This window comes from Polypterus senegalus, chromosome 15, assembly GCF_016835505.1.
Source record: "Polypterus senegalus isolate Bchr_013 chromosome 15, ASM1683550v1, whole genome shotgun sequence".
In the NCBI taxonomy this organism is placed as follows: Eukaryota; Metazoa; Chordata; class Cladistia; order Polypteriformes; family Polypteridae; genus Polypterus; species Polypterus senegalus.
In genome coordinates this window covers 111,562,755-111,574,130 of record NC_053168.1, presented here as the reverse complement: position 1 = coordinate 111,574,130, position 11,376 = coordinate 111,562,755, and the positions used below count along the sequence as shown (strand labels likewise).

General features: G+C 38.0%; 1 protein-coding gene across 5 annotated transcripts in view; it reads right to left on the bottom strand.

The window, feature by feature from the left end:
- The window catches only part of epb41l4b (erythrocyte membrane protein band 4.1 like 4B), a 404,010-nt gene that overhangs the window by 78,486 nt on the left and 314,148 nt on the right, over positions 1–11,376 (bottom strand). The window lies entirely within an intron of this gene.

The following is an 11,376-nucleotide window of genomic DNA, read 5'->3' as shown; positions in this document are numbered from 1 at the left end:
TGTATTGTGTTTAAGATCCTGGATGTTACCAATAAGTGGATATGTGAAAATAAACCATACCTTTAAGTCTGCCTCTATGTAAAGAGACAGGACAGCATTTAAAAGATAAAATAAACAGCACCAAATTAAAAGATGGGTGTCACTTAAGATAAAGTCTCACTGTCAAAGAACACAACATCCTCCTATTACTCTGTGATATTTTTGAATGCCTACTACATTGTACTGAAGAATCTAATCTGATAACTGATAATAGTGTCCTGTACTACCAATGTCCCGAACCCTGGATTTGTAAGGATACCTTGAGCATAAATTTCGAAAAATAAAAGTAAAAATTGAGCAAGTCACTATGAAACCAGGTGGCTAATTGAGGGTATAATTTGTCTTGTGCAGTATGTACAATAATTTGCACCTGACTAAGGACACCTATTAGCATGTGTAAAGTTCTGGCAGTAGCAAAATCACTATTTGTAGGTATAAACTATTTAAAACTGACATCATTCATATATGGTTGCAGCAGTGCAGATGGAGTATTATTCAAACTAAGTATGCATGGCCTACCTAATCATGCCAGTGATTACACAATTGGTCACCAGCAGCATGGATTCTTGCTATTTGGTAACATCAGCATAACTGTCGCTGGCTGCACAACAGTCCCAGAAATAGTGTGCCATGAAGGCATGTGGCTGATAATCAACCCCTTACATGAAATGGCAGCTAAAACATATTTACCAAAACTCTGGAAACAGTCCCAGCTCAAGTATATTGCCAGATTCATGGATTTTCTACAACATTGCCATGATAGCATAATGTATTTGCAATTTTTTAATGATTATGGTTCAAATTTAGTCTTCTAGCAACACAATATTTCTTCTACATATAAATCAAAGACTTATGAAAAGTCAACTATCCATCTTTCTGTATCTTTCACCTATATCTATCCTTAAGGTGATACTGGTTAGTATGGATGAAGAAAAGGAATGGGATTTTGCCATTCATAATTCACATTCTATATCAATATTCACCAGTGTAACAAGGTCGCTATATATGTATACAGAGGCACGTTTAAAACCCAAGAACTCTTTCATTTTCTTCAGCTGGAGGGTACATCTTCCCCGTGTCCCCCAGCCACAACACAGTCCAAAGCACCAACACACAATGAAGCACTCTTTCTTCTCCTGCACCACCACTCCTCCCAGGCAACCTTGTCCTCCTCCACCCAACTCTGGCACCTGAGTGGTGGTCACTGGCTCCTTTTATTGGGTATCCAGAGGTGCTGACTGCACACAACCGGCTGCACTTCAGGGTGTGGCGAAACCAGTGCCCAAAAGGGGCCAGGAGCTCCTGGTGCAGCACCCCCTGGCAGCGTCTGCGGAACCCAACAGGGCTGTGGAGAACTCCAACCCCCATGGAGCCCTGCGGGAGGCTAAGGCACGGCTCCAACCCAGGGGGGCAGCCATCCAGCATCCAGGGGGAGGTATTGCACTGTCCAGGGCTGCTCCCCATGAATATACAATGAGGAGTTCTCCCGGCCGGGCATGGGACCCGGCCATCCGCCACACCAGCTATGCATTAATACAATTAAAATGTGTTAATTGTTCACACATCTTAAATTCTATTTACCTAGTAAAACTCTAACATGTACCTAGAGCAAGACCAATGGTGGATTGAATGTGGGGGTGCTGGGGTGGTAATGCGAAATAATCATGAAATAAATTTGCTTATTTGCACAGCGTGCCAGGTGTCAGCACATGCCAACATCCATTAAAAAATGGTTCCAACTTGTATTTGTTTAATTTCTGTGTGAATTAAAAAAAAAAAAAAAAGTGAATACCTGTATTTCTGGAATGAACAACGCCAGCCAAATGAGAGTCTATGTTGTCTATGATATTTTGGCAAGCAGGTGACCTGAGGCTCCCCTTTAATTGGTTGTTTTCACGATTTTTCTGGTGACACAGCTCTATGTGACTCGAACACTCCCACATTTATTGGCAGTGAATTAGTATTGTTTTAGGTTGTTTTTTTTTTTTTAATTAATGTGATTGGACAATTATTGATGCACTACTTCATGTTCACATCCATGGTTCACAGTTCACATCCGCTATTAACATAACTACAAATGAGTGTGAGTGATTTTAGAGAGATGGCAACTTAAAGTGGAACTCATTTCTTTAATGAAACACCCTTTCATAAATCGTTCACTTGAAGAAAAAAGACGAGTTTACACCCAGACTTTTTCTCGCTATTGTTACAACAAACAGAGTTGATTAATGGGATGTATTATAAGTAATGCGTTTTTTGCTTTTACTGTTTGATGTTTCAAAGTGACAGTACCAAAGCTTTGTGGACAATGATGGGGATACGAGACCTAAAACATCTTTATGAAAAATGCAAGCAGCTGCACTAATGTAGACCAGTGTTTTTCAACCAATGTGCCGCTGCACAGAGGCTTGCCAAGAGACCTATCCAGGTGTGCCGTGGAAATAATAGTATAGCTGACTTGGGAAGAACGGGAGAGGGACAAGCTCTGCAGGTGGTCAAGACCTATCTCAGGAGTACAGGAGTACCCAGAGAATCTGGCATAAAATCAGCTCCGTGATTGCCATGTTAGAGCACTTCGGACATGTCTTCTGCCTGATAAGAGTCCACCAGCGTGACTCACAGGGCTGGTGGATAGTGCACACCCGAGTTGCATCTGTATCAGAGAGGGGCAGGCAAAGTGGCATAGCAGCTTCGGGCTGTAGAGCAAGTGTATGAGATATACTGTATATGTGTTTATGGTTAGTAAGATGTGCTTTGGGATGATTTTGACTACAAAAAGTGTAACAATACAGAAAAAAAGGTTGGGAAACACTTATCTAGACAATAGCATGAGGCTACATGTTTTTTGCAGTCTTAGTGAAATGACTCAATTTAATCAGAAAGTAATTGAGACATTTTCAGGACTTAAGGAAAGGAGGGCAGAATCTATGTTCAAGGAAATACAGGTATCCCAATCAAAAAGACACAATAAGATTTAATTTGGATTTGTCCTGTGGGTGTAGCAGAAGACAGGTCAAGGAGTGAGTTATGTTTTAAGATGTGGGGGGTCTGTGGATCTTACAATGTAAAATGGTGCAAAGGTGAGGCAAGCCTGGCAAACCTACACAGGACTGGGCAGACTGGCAGCAGGTATAAAATAAAATAAGTCTGTGAATGACTCTGTGAGTGTGCTAAATGATACACTGGGATGCAGGACTAGTGACTGTGTGATGTGGATTTATGGAGTACAGTGGAAATGGCCAAGGACTGGGCACTGTATTAGCAGAGTAATAAGATTTGTATTGGATATAATGATACGGACATGTTATAGGACAGACGGAAGTCCACATTATTGGTAGATTACAGAGGTAGGGGTGCGGATATTATAGTGTGGGTTTTGTCATAATGGGGAACTGGGCAAGTTGGCAGAGGATTGGGTAATTTAGAGACTGGTACAGTGTAACATTTGGGTGGCAGGTGCACCTGCTCCTTTACACATTTAAAGGGCAGGTTATTAGAAAAATAAGGGGACTGTGGATGTCACGAACTGAAGTTTTGGAGCACAGTAGAAATGGGAAAGGTGGAATCAGCATGGTGGAAAGAGTATAATACATTTTAGCCTGGATTTGTCATTTGGGTCTGGTACTGGACAGGCCAAGATGTGCAGTGACACCATGATGAGGACCATGAAAGACTGATAAATCGATAGAGCGATAGATACTTTATTAATCCCAAGGGGAAATTCACAAGTAGTAAAAAGTGTCCAGGGAACGAGTCCACATAAAAGAAAGTTGTAGAAGTGATCAGTGAAATAGAGAAAAAAAGAGAAAAAGGTAGAATGATAAAGTCATACACAGAGCTGCTTGAAAGGCTGCCACTCATGATGGTGCCTGAGTCATATATGATAGATCGATAGATAGATAGATATAATTTTTTCACCAGCTGACACTAAGCAAGGCCCAGCCTGTGCACACTGTTATCAAGTACCTGCATGGCTAAGTCAAATGTTTTGGGAATGTCCTACTCATTTTTGTAACTCTCAAATAGCCTTTACCATAAACTAATCTGTATGTACAGTATGTTTGTATATATGTATGTATGTTTGTTTTGAATATTTGTATTTACGTTGCACATTTTTTGCCTTAAATGTGTAATTACTGTATAGCATTTCGTTCTTCAAATTGATCCATTTATCAATTTTCCAACTCATATCCACACATAGTGTTTTGGAAGTTGGATGGTTGATGGGTGCCTGCGAGGTGACACTCCTCTGGTCATGGGTGATTTCAATGCGACCACTAGCACTAACAGGGCTGGCTATGAGGATTGTGTTGGTCCCCATGGGTCTAGTGACTGTGGTGAAATTAGATCCATGTTCCTTGACTTTGCAAAAGGTCAGGGGCTGAAGATCACTGGATCCTGGTCCAGCACTCTGAGTCACATTGTTGGACTTGGTACTCCAATACTGGTGGTGCAGTGGAGGCTCTTAAAAAACTGAATTCTGACCACAAACTTGTTTCTACTCTGAAGATCCAGCTTTCTGCAGGGCTGCATTTTTTAAGGAACACACATTTCAAGGAGTGTGTATCCATTTCCGTATGTGTGTACCTTGTTGAAACTGAGCAATCTGTCAGAATTATGAGAACACTAAATAAGGGAGAAGATTGTTATATTTAGAGTATACCAAGTGCCATTAATTAATAAGAAAGAAAGATTTTCTAAGGAATGACATTAAAGTTACTGACATAACTGAATCACCAAACCTACAACTAACAGCCATCTCTGTTACACTTCGACACTTCTGTTCAGCATTTGTCAGTCATTAGTCACTGCATATATGTCATATGTAACCAGAACCACCATTAATTATTGACAAACTGCGAATTATAACTCACAAAAGCTTCAGTTTCTCATTCCCTAAATCTCCCCTCACTCCTTGTTTAGTAATCTGTCAAAGTCGATGAATAATAAAAGATGTCAAGAACTTAAAATAATTAGCTTTGATTTTATAAGCTTGTACATTTTAAAAGATAATACTGGGATTTGATTCATGCTTGGAATGATATTTCTGATGCGGCTGCACAATCGCTCTGTATTTGGGGGCAATACCCTTCACAACCTAAACAATTTGAGTTAAATTAACATCTCTATTTCTATCGATCTGTAAAAATGTACACTGCAATGGATTGATGCCTTCTCCAGGACTCGCTACTGTCTTGAATCCATTGCTGCTTTGGTAAGCTTGGACTCCCTGATTCTCTAAATTAGATTAGTGGGTTTAGAAACGGCTGCATGTATGTTCAGTTCTGCTGTTCAAGGTTTATCAATTCATTAATCCATTTTCTGTATCCACTTACTGTGTTTTATGGCTGTGGAGAATTAAAACCTATATCAGCAGAATTGTGAGTTTTGCAGGGTGGGAACAAAATTGGTTTATACATAGGAAGCAAAGGGTTATGATCAGGGGGACATTTTTGGAGTTACATTAAATTTTCTAATGTGTGAGCTCTACACCATGAATGATCAAATCAAGATTTAAATTTAGTCTTTTGGTGCTTTACAAAATGAATAGAAAAATAGAAGACACAATAAAAAATAAACATAAGTCAACATTAATTAACATAGAATAAGTAAGGTCCGATGGCCAGGGTGGACAGAAAAAACAAAAAAAAAACTCCAAAGGCTGGAAAAAAAAAAAAAATCTGTTGGGGTTACAGACCAAGAGACCGCCTAGTCCGCTCTGGGCAAAGTCCCCTCTGGGCAATTTAGTCACCCTATTCAACTTCTAAGTCTTAAAAAAGCAGATATTGCACAATATCAAAATTAATCAGTATTTATAGTGTTTCTTACAAGTTGATTTTTCTCCTAGGTAACCAATATAATTAAATAAGAAACAAGAATAATCTATATTTCTACTCTCTCTCTCTCTCTTCTTTATTCTGGCTAATAGTACAGGATCATTAGCATTTGCCCCTCTATTTTCAGGGGCAGTTTCCACCTGGGTCATAAGGCTACTTAGTAAGTATTCATACTGAAAATTGCATAGGTTTTCTTGCATGCATCATCTAAGGGTATATTTAATGTATGACATAGTATTAATTGTGTCTCTTGCATGGGAATACACATTAAAAATAAATATGAACTTAAATCTAATATATCCACTTCACAACAACAACATTTATTTGTATGGCACATTTTCATTTTCATTTCAAATGATGTAGCTCAAAGTGCTTTACAGCCAAAGGCAAGATCTTCACAATTTCTCATGCCATACAAAGCGAGTCACATTTATAATGCATGCTCTTGAAGTGATTGTTTCCATCAGTCTTTCTTATTCTTGCTGTTTGTGTACAGAATGCAGATTTCTAGAAGGTATGATCAGCTGTGACACACACAAGCCAGCATACATTTTTATATACTCATGTGTTTGGTGATCAGTAAGTTTTAACATATATTTAATAGGCTCAGGCATATTTAAAACTAAGATTAACAAAAGCGAGTCACTGCAATGTATGTTACAATTGCACACAGTTACAGAGTACTAGTGATCAAGTAAAAAGGTGATATGTCTAGACGTTACTCTCCCACATGTGTATGCGCTCATTTATTCAATGGTCTGATACCACTTACTTTTGGTTTCTAATATCAAGATTATTAAAGAAGCTTTAAAGAGACAACTGGAAGAAGAACTGGAAGACTAGCAGAGAACTGAAACCTGAAAAGGTAAATCTTTACTCAAGAAATCATAGTGAAGAAAATCAAAGCAAAAGACAAAAAACAGTTAAGTAATGCCCAACAAAATGTGTTTTTTATTTGAATATGTGCTGTGACCAGAAGGGAGTGCCAGTGACCCCCAAACTCAAGACACAGTAACCTCCAGCACATTTTTAGAATAAACTAAAGAATATTTATTCCACAAAAGCACCTCTTCACAATCATCACTTCAGTTATTAGACACAATTATAAATGATCATAAAATACACAATAATTCTTCCTCCTTACATCCTCCTGTGTTTAAAATAAGGACCCAGAAATACTTCCTGTGCTCTGCCATGTCTGCCTGGAAGCGCTCTGTCAATCCCCAGGAGCCCCGACAGGGCTGCACTTCTGGACTCTCCTACACGTGTCCAGATCGGGTTGCCATACAAGGACAACTGACACATGGTATGGTAGGGGGGATGGAACCGCACCGAAATCTCGCATCTGCTTGTCTATCCACTAAATAATACCAGTCAGGCACAAAGTAATCTCTCCATTCCACTGGCCACATTGTTTGCCCTTCCAGTCTGGCATCCTGTCCAGGTAATGAATCCTCTTCCTTCCCTTTGCCCATTCTCTTCCTGCACCGCAAACTTAGATAATGTTTTTATATTGTGTGGTTAATAATGGGACTTTTGGAGATGTGCTCTGTGTCCACCAACACTGTCTTGTAACAGAGGCATCTGAACATGGCACCACTCATTTAAAAAAAAAAAAAAAAGCTGACTGAAATGGCACCCATTATTTTTAAATATAATATTGTAAGTACACTGAATCATAACACATTGTGAAACCCATGATTCTATTCTGCTTACAAATAATGAACATTCAAGTCAGTTCCAGTGATATGATTGCAAAAAAAACATACAGTAAACAGGTATGAGGGAGCAGCTGTATATAGTTTGCTCTCTTTTTCTTCTCTCTCCTGTCTCAATGTCTAGGCATCATTTCTTAATGAAAGAGAATTGTTAGTTTCATTCCTCCCAATTCAGACCATTTTAAACCTATATGATGTCCACTTTCAAGGTTAACGCCTTCAAAGCAATACCCCTTAAAAACCTCAAAGGCCCTGATGTGTCTGCCATCATAGGACAAGATATATTTTTTTAAAGGGCCGTGTACTCCTGCTCAGTCCTGCCCAAACTGTCCTTTACCAGAAGACATGAAGATCCCAGTAGCTTTCTGCCAAAATTCCCTGCTATAACCCAATGGTTTGGTAGGATGACCTTTTTTCCAGTTACGCTGGTTTCCTAAATCAGTCCAAGCATATGCATGATAGACTAATTAGAGAAAATAAACAGGTCCTGTATGAGCTAGTAAATGTGCAGATGAGGTTGTCCTGAAATTGACTGGTGTTGCAACCAAGGTTAATTCATGTATTGTACCCAGTAATTTTAAACTGGGAGCCAGCTTTCAAATCCCAGCTATAGGAACCATTGTTTTTTTTAAAAAAAATGCACAAGTGAATGGTTAAGGCATTTGAAGTGAGTGGGGTTCTGTACTGACCAAAGAACTGGCTTATAGCTCAGTTAACAGTAATCACAAAGAAGAAAATGAATAATCAAATAAAATGACTGCAAAAATGTATCAATGGGTACTTTCAACAACATTTGACAAAGGAAGTTTACTTTCCTATCAATAACATTGATGTGCAAGGGATGATACATTTCAGAAACCTCAAAAAGAAAGAAATGGTTGCATTCAGGTACAGTAGAATATCTTGTAAAAGTATTTCCGAAAAAAGACAAACACACTTACTCCAGCATGATCTCCACAGCCAAGGAAGATCATGAAGATCCTTCAAAGGAAACCTTTAACAAATCCATAAACTCATACAAAGACAACAGCAGAACAAGTTTTTGTAGTCCTCAGAAATTTTCTTTAGGTCAGCTCATGCTAGCTTGAGCTCAGAAAAGAAACAGATACATTAAAAATTTTAATTCATACCCTCATTACTTGATAAGATGAAAGAAAAAAAACTAACTACAAAAAGCTGCTGAAGCTATTGCCTAAGAGACCTTTTCATAATTTTTAATTCCATTGGAAATTACTGCAATTATAAAATGATAATTATTTTTTTTTCTCTGTAAACGTTTTTGGAAAAAAAAAGCAGGTGACCTAATTGTAAAGATGGTGCTAAGGGAGCAGCCACAATAAAAGTGCTTTTTACAAAAGAATAGAAGACAATTTGAAGCCTGTCTGAATAAACTAAGCATTGAACTAACTCATGAGAAAATTCTCAATATTACTCAGCAATGAAATACACCTAACTGACCTAAAATAGAGAGAGCTGGGGGTTTACTGTACCTGTAGCAAATCTTCTGCCAGTCCCACTGGATCTCACATCCATGCCCTTTTCCTTGAATGCTTTGGTTGATTTCAGATTTGGACCGTGCTTCAGAACTGCCAAGCTTTGAATAACCTACATCTGAAAGACTGCCTTACGTGCCACTCCCCACTGCGTGCACCACTCCCAACCAGGCTGTCACCCCGACTGGCCTAATTTATAAAATTGTCTAAGGAGGTTAAGCTAGAAGGTAATTGACTCGAGCTGGATGAAATCCCACTACAAGGGGCTGACTCTGCAAATTTCTCTGGTAAAAAATCAATAGTATGCATTCGATTCTAAGATGAAGAGTTTCAAACCCGATTTAAAGAATATTTTTAGGGTGGCACGAAATTCTGATGGGTTTGCCATGATTTGAAAAAGAATCTTCTACTTCTTTTGATAAAAAGTATTATAAACTCTAATAGTAATACCATATAGAGACTCTATGAAGAACTGATTAAAGGTCCTAGTTTATAAAACAATGATGTTTGTACAGTAAGTGTTCATCTGATGGGCTACACATACATTTATCATCAAAGTAGTGCTTACTGCCAAGTTTGTTTCACACTTTAATTATAGGATAAATAAAAAAATTAAAATCTATCATTATGACAGAATTGAATACTTGGGAATGCAAAACAAGGTTGTATGCAATTTTAATATCAAACAGTCAGTTTTGATCATGATACCAGCCATGAAATAATAAATTAGCATTAAATATTTAATTTTAATAAATATTAGTAGATGTTAAGGTGTCTAGCATAAAACAACTGGATATGTACATTTAACATCTGATTTAATAAACAAGTTTAGACCATAACGTTAGGTCAAGTTATCAAGTTCTCTGCTATGAAATAATAAAATGTAAATGCCAATGCTTATAAAAATCATCATAAATAAGCACTCTTATCCTCTTTAATAAAACCCCTGTGTGCGTCCAGGTGTTCGTGTGTGTGTGTGTCTTTTGGTGAAGTGTGCATGCGCGAGGCTCGGTGCGACACGCACAACCGGCATCGTGGACGCACACACACTGGAAGCTGACCACACAGTGAATGGCGTAGCCGTGGTTGCGCATGATAAGCAAAAAAAGGACAGCATTGCTGGGGAGAGTGCTGATTGGGTAGTCATGGCCACGCACATTAAATCCATTGCTGGGGAGACGCTACACATACTGCCCCGTGCATGTTTACTAACTAACTATCTACTAACAACATGCCACCCAAAAAAAAAGGACACGGCAAGTAGGACAAAAGACACAGACACTCAAATCGTATATAAGCAACATCTCCTGGAAGAACGGTCAGCTCAACAAGTAAACATCAACAAAAGAAAGGCTGAAAGAAAAAGAAAAATACGAGCAAATAGATCGATTGTGAAAAAGAAAATGAGCGTCAGAATATTCCCCATATTGATTTGGCTCTTTCCTCTACTAATTAACCCTTTACCATAAGAAGGCAGCAATTTCCAGTTGCATTAGCCTTTGCCGTAACAATTAATAAAGCTCAAGGGAAAACCTTTGAAAAAGTTGCCATTTACTTGCCAGAACCAGTATTCAGCCACGGTCAGTTATATGTTGCATTATCAAGAGTTAGAAGTTTTACAGATGTTGTTGTCAACGTTGTAGATGGTCCTGAACAAGAGTGTTTACAAATTGTTGTCTATAATGAAATTTTATTGAAAAATTTCCTGAGGTAAAAAAATAAAAACATTTTCCTAAATATCTTCTTCAGATATTGTATATTACAGATTGTTATAAAGTTTTACACTAAGGCAATATTAATTATACTTACTGTATTGTCATATACGTTTCTATTTTTAATATTATTTTACTTTAGGCTTCTTGCAAAAATATTTTTAACAAAAAAATTAAGACAACAAACAGAATGAGGTCAAGGTCCCTTGCCATTTAATATAGACTGTTCCTAATAATGTTTATGCAATACTGTTCTAGTGCCCGTTATTGCAACAGGCTTAATGTCTAGTTTTATATAAAATAGTTGTATGCAAGTTTAAAGGTTGATTTACTAAAAAAATATTTACAGCCATTTCTCAATAAAAAAAAGTCTCTAGCCGTGGAAATGCCTGACTGAGATCATGGGGGAATAGGAAGAAATAGGATGGCCACCAATATTTAGGATAGGATTATAAAGTAGATAGTGCAGAAGCCATCAATTTCCCAACTCATCTCCATGACTGAATAGCATAAAAGATGACAGGGCCACAATTAGCCAAGAGAGGGCTTTCGGTGTATTAGAAAAAGAAAAGGAAAG